The sequence below is a fragment of the Clinocottus analis genome, unplaced genomic scaffold (assembly GCF_023055335.1).
Source record: "Clinocottus analis isolate CAN_PGR_092001 unplaced genomic scaffold, fCliAna1.0.p SCAF_12, whole genome shotgun sequence".
Classification (NCBI taxonomy): Eukaryota; Metazoa; Chordata; class Actinopteri; order Perciformes; family Cottidae; genus Clinocottus; species Clinocottus analis.
The window spans coordinates 15724340-15730339 of NW_027175843.1; the positions used below are offsets into that span (position 1 = coordinate 15724340).

The following is a 6000-nucleotide window of genomic DNA, read 5'->3' on the forward strand; positions in this document are numbered from 1 at the left end:
GCGTGTCTGTCCAAATCCTATTTTATTGTATTTGCGAGAGATTCTCGTTTTCTTTTGTGAAAGTCATATGTCCCTTCTGCATGAAGACAAGCTGAGCTAATATCATGATTCACCCTTGACTTGCTGAACAAATTCAATTGGAGATGCATTGCCAAAGCAGCTTGAGGAGGAAAACTTGGCTTTCCCACAAAAATGCCCCACTTGCTGTGCGATTAGCACTTTCATTTCTCACTCTGTGGTTGGGTAATGACACTGCCCAAGTGATAAAGACGTTGATTAATTTCACTTGAAAGAGCGTATGATCAAAAGGGATGTAACCGGGACACGAGTGAGGATTTAACATCCATGCAGGGCTAAGATGGCTTATGAGTTGTTGCTTCAGTTGACTTCAAAATGAAAACTACTTCTGTAACAAGAAAGGAAATCTCAAACTTAATGCGCCTCACCTCAGAATATGCTGCTTCCGAGGGACTGTATCAGCGTGCTTTGAAGCAGTTGAAGTTGAACAGTCAGTTGTACAATAAAACGTGTTGTGTTACAGAAAAAAAGGACGTACTTGTTGTTGTACGGTTCAAATGAGCAGAGATTCCTCAAGGCCACATGTTCTCACATCCGCCCTCCCTGAGCTCCAGGCTTTAAGTCACAAGTCTGAGCATTACGTTCGCGGTGGCAAATATTGATTGAATGTTCCCATCTTCAACATTGACGTAATATATTTAATACTCCATTTGGCTGACGAGCTCCCTTTTTAATTTTGGACTTGTCAGTGTCGGAAAGATGTACTCTAAATTATGCACAGCCACCCTATTGTGTGTTAGTTGTGTCTATCTAGGCCAACAGCATTGTGGGGTAAATCTTTTGTGTGAGCCAGTTCCCAGAGCTGTGGCTAAGCTCGGAGTCTCCGGTTTAGAGAGCGAGAGAGAGAGCCGGAGCCATTTAAGCTTGACCTTCATCAGTGTCTTGGAGACCAGAATGGAGCACTGAAATACTGCGGCTAATGGGGCTATTATTTAACTCTTTAAAGAACAAACCAAACATGCTTGCCCTTCTTAACCGCAGGCAGGGCAAACATGTAGCACTAAATGACATGCTAATAGGAGTTAAAACCGACATGTAAGCGTATCAGGCTTTTAGTGCAATTGCAGGTAGCACTACATGTTGTATACATTTCTATAAAAAATGTGTGAGAGACAAACACTTCAGGAGGTATCACATAATAAAGGGACTGGATGTTCCCTTTGCAAATCCCCTCACTGTCAGCTGGTACAGCAGCATGATTTGCATATCTGTTTTATATCATAACAGTGTTGCTGCACTGTAGATTAATTGAAACTCGTTGAAATTAGATTTTAGAATACGACAGTCGAATGAAAGTTTGCATACTGTAGCTTTTGCCGTCTAAATTTTCTTTTTGTAATTCAAGGCATATACGGTCCGTCAGAATGCTGATATCCTCAAAAAAACAGAGCGTTAAAATTGGATTTATTTTGACTTCCATAAGCATCAGCATTTAAACACAACAGCAAGGCAGCGTGCTCATCCTGTGTCAGCTTTAGTCTACTGAAAAAGTAAAATCCTCTCTCTCAGGTTTTCATTTGGCATCTTTGAAATGCGTGTACGTTTTATGTAGAAAGTCTTGAAAATGCTGGAGTTCACCTCTCATAAATTGTTTGTGTTCTTTCCAGCTTAGATTAACAAAGAGGAAAATAGCTGAAGTATTCTAAGATACATCCCAGGTGAGGCGGTATTGTGAATCAAAGCATTTCTCTCTAAAAAGAAAAAAGGAAATTCCTTTGTTAAAGTTGTTATTTCCTTCTTTGAGAGAATCCAACAAATTCGGGATAGTGAGGCGTCTTCATCTCTGGGGGGCAACAAATTGATATTGCAATATCATTTTAACAAAACATTTGTGACTGTTTTTACGGTGAGACTGCAGTGAGCACTTAGATTGTATGAATGCTATTGTATTTGTTTAGTGACAGTGTATTTCAACATTTCCGTATACTTGTTTCATTCATATAGAGTTTTGGACTGTAAGAAAATGAAATGGATTATGTCCTTTTTGATAAATCCTGCCATTGTTCTCAAGAGGTTTGACTGATTAAGCTGCCTGTTCATTTAAATTATGTGGGAACTTACAGCTGTAGGAATCAGCTGAGGGCCAATGATTTTGAAAAGATTGGAAAATCAATGAAGGTTTTCCTTAATGAGAGGAAAACCTCAGCTCCTGCTGGATTATACCCGCAGTTTATGAGGCTGAAGCTCTAGGACCGGGTCTTAACCAGGGCCTTGTGACTGTAAGAAAAAAAAATGAACTCATGTGTGGAGTGATACAGTCAGGCAACATTTACATTTCATTTCAGGGTCTGGGTGTATTTATTTGCAATTGCACCACTCTGTTGCACCATCAAAGCTGAAATCAGACATCACTGCTGCAGTGAGCTTCTGTTGTTTCTGAAAAAAAAGAGGCTCAAAAGAGACACTGTGCTAGCTTCCAGTCTAGCACACTGGATTCCCAGGATTTCACATTTAACCAAATTGCACTGAATAATTTACACGAGGCTTTTTCGCTTTAACAGTGACAAAGGAAAAAAAAACATTTGTCAAATGCCTGTTTTAGCCAATAAGCACCAGATAAGCTGTTGCAAGCGGACAATATCTAGTTACCCTCTGGCAACTTCTTGCAGCAAAGGCAAATGCACTGCCCTGTCAGCTTTCCCAGTCAGTACAATACCTCATGGAAGATTGAATTGTTTTGCAAAAGAAGTCAAAGCTTGTCCTGACTGGGGTGCTGGAAAACAATCCCCCAGATCTAACAGGTTCATTCCTCTTGGGGACATGAACAATCAGAGTAATTGTAATGCAGATGAGTTCATTTGAAATGTGAGACTTTGAATGAAACAACAGAGAATTAAAAAAAAACAATAAATGATACACAATATCTTCCGTGTGCCCAGTGACCCGTCACAGAGTTTGTCGGCTGGGAATGACAGTTGACATTTTGATGTAATTTGATTACTCATACAGAGCGGACTTCAAATATTCAAACATTTACAATCACTGCGTTTTTTCTCACTGTGTCTGAACATTCAGACTTCTGCTTGGACTGTCAACACAATAGAAATATATAAACAATGTATATGAATAATAAAAAAAACTAAACATAATGTATGTGAACATAATTGTTCTGGAGAATATAGGCTGCCAGCTGCCATATTTCCAGAAAAAAAGTGCAACCTCTTATTCACTGATAACTGGACTAATCCACTCTTAGCATCATGCAGCATTGCCCCGGCATTAACACTCTGCTGTGTTAAAGCAAATAATCACCTTAAGAAACTAAATCTGAACTGATTCTTACTCTCAAATAGTTGATTCATTTGATTGTTTATTAAATCATAGCTGACTGTTACAGCAAGCCTCAAAAGTTGAGTTCCTCCTTCAACGACCTCGGTAGCTCAGTGGACAAATAACACGTCATTTTACTGTTTAGATTAAATACATTCTCAAGGACATCATTTAGCCTTTAGCCAACATCTTAAATTATAAAGTGGTATGCTGGACTTCTTTTCTAGAAATCACCTCGGGTCTATAAACTTAAAGCTGGAATATCTACAACCCTTTTGGCGGATGTTGATATAGTCTAACAATGTTTACATTCAAGCATTCATTATTCATTTGTCATCATTTTGTGTGTTTTTTAATAGAATGAATGAGGACCCGGGTAGAGAACACAAAATGTGTTGGAGCTGGCATGTTTGTTAACGACTCGGGAGACACATTCTCAGAAGTCACTTTTTTATTTTAATGTAATCACAACGATGACTGCCTCCAGGTGATTTGTCCTGTGGGCTCTGCAGTTGTCAGCATTTTGACAACAGCTGTGTATCAAAGTGGGATTTCTTCTGCTGCTGCATACCGGAGAGCTTTGAAGGTAAATAAGCGATGATTCACACGGGGCAGAAAACTGCTGCTGCTGCTGCTGCACTGCTCTCTTTTGCTCCAAAACTTCTGCAAAATGCCAACATGTGATGTCACAGCATAGCGTGACAGGCGTTTGACAGAACAAATTAACAGGGACAAATCAATCTACAGTACAACTTAATGTTCTAGATATCGGTTCCGTCATCTGAGTGCTTTCACAAAAACAGAAGATCTTTCTTATTGCAATCGCACATCAGCGTTACACAATACCCTCTCATTAAGTCAGCTTCGCTCTAACCTGCGGGTTAGTTAGAATATTGTTGTTGTTAAGGCACTCGTCTGAGATCATTAACACCACACACACACATCTGAAAAGAATAACAACTTCTAGAAAGTGAGAAAATTATAAATCTCTCAGTGATGATAGAGGTCCCAGTGTTGTGAAAAATGTGGACAAGCAGATAAACATGCAAAAATACCATCCAAACAATTTAGCTGCAGATAAGGCGAGCAGCTGTGTGTTTAAAATATTCAAGTATTTACTTCTTTTTGGTACATATATGACAAATTCAGATATGTTTAGGCTTCAAATACTGCAAGGAGAGCATATCATTCATGTAATGCAAAAAAAAAATTAAAATCGTTACTATGTTAGCTGCCACTTTAATAGTCACCTGGATATTTTTTTCTTAAATATGAGCATGTATAGAACACTCTCATCCATCCTCACACACAACAAATAAGGTGACACACAATTCAATTCAATGTTTTCTTCTGGCTTTTTGTTAACACTGTAAAGCTTTCAAGATATTTCTTCTTGTTCTATTCATATACTATGAATTATGGAGGTTGCCATTACAATTCAGTAAATTCTTGCAAATGTGCAAAAAAAGTCTGTCTCATTAAAATTTAAAATACAAAAATGTAGTTTGTTATCTGCCTCGACGCATACCTCCCTCCTTGGATACGCTGAATCCAGTACGCCGAGTAAGCCTGATTAGGATCAAGGTGAATCAAATTCAAAGTTGACTATTGATTTGAGGCTGAAAGATGTTGCTCCAATTACAGATCCTACATCTCACGCCTTTATAAAAACCAAACACATCCACTTTGCTTTTTTCAAACCGTGTCTTGGGGTTACCGTTGACAGGAAACACAATGAAAAGTGAATTTGAAGTGGATGTTCGGCTTTGTTTCATTCAAATTTGATCAGCATTGAGAGCCGTGTGTGTATGCTCGTGAACTGAGTATTCAAGCGATCAGCGACCTTCACAAAATCTGACGTGTCTCTTCAAAAGCCCTTCACATTGATTATTCAATTGAGATCTCATTTGAACTTGTGTCCGTCCTCATGACTGGCAGTGAACTGATTGAGGCTGTCATAAAAGCTGGCGGCTTGTCTCATAAGGGCCACGAGGCACGAGATTCCTCGCAGTCAGATCCTTAATCCCATGAGAGTATTCTCACAGAGGAGTTAGCTTTCTGAGCGACTTTCCTCTCAGAAGTCTCTTTCAAGCCAGCACAGGGTTTTCACATCACCCTTATACAAAACGTTCCAATTCTGGGCAAATCTCCCGAAGTCACATTTTTCCATTAGAGGCTTGAATGAGAAATAGGGAAAGACACACGCCCATGACAAAGTAATTATCAAGAGCTCCATAGCTACTGGGAATATCCAGCCTGTAGGGCCATTATGTCAATGATGGGAATCAGAGACAGAAGGGCATCTCATTACAGCATGTTCAATTAATACTAATATTGAAATGTATAAAACAGCGCCAGACTGGGAACCTTACGCAGACTGGCAATGTAACGTAATGTCAGGACAGTACAATCTCCACCCATCAGCGGACCGTGGTGTGAAGAGGATGTTTGAGTGGCAGGGACTCAAGTTCCTAAAAGCTGATTTTTACAATTAAACAATACAACAAAAATGCCTACCTTTTTTAAAAGTATATTAAAGAAACCTATGACCAAGAGGTAGGTTTAATTTAATCATTTAGGGACACACGTTAACCTGTGAATCTCTGGCAAAAATCAATTGAGCGTCAAGCATTTAATCCCCTCCATTAATTA

The 6000-nt window shown here is 39.1% G+C and overlaps 2 protein-coding genes across 2 annotated transcripts in view; one reads left to right on the forward strand and one right to left on the reverse strand.

Moving 5' to 3' along the window:
- dars1 (aspartyl-tRNA synthetase 1) overlaps positions 1 to 6000 on the reverse strand; it is a 160791-nt gene that overhangs the window by 118148 nt on the left and 36643 nt on the right. The gene's annotated exons all lie outside the window — the stretch shown is intronic.
- thsd7ba (thrombospondin, type I, domain containing 7Ba) overlaps positions 1 to 6000 on the forward strand; it is a 142743-nt gene that overhangs the window by 33711 nt on the left and 103032 nt on the right. The window lies entirely within an intron of this gene.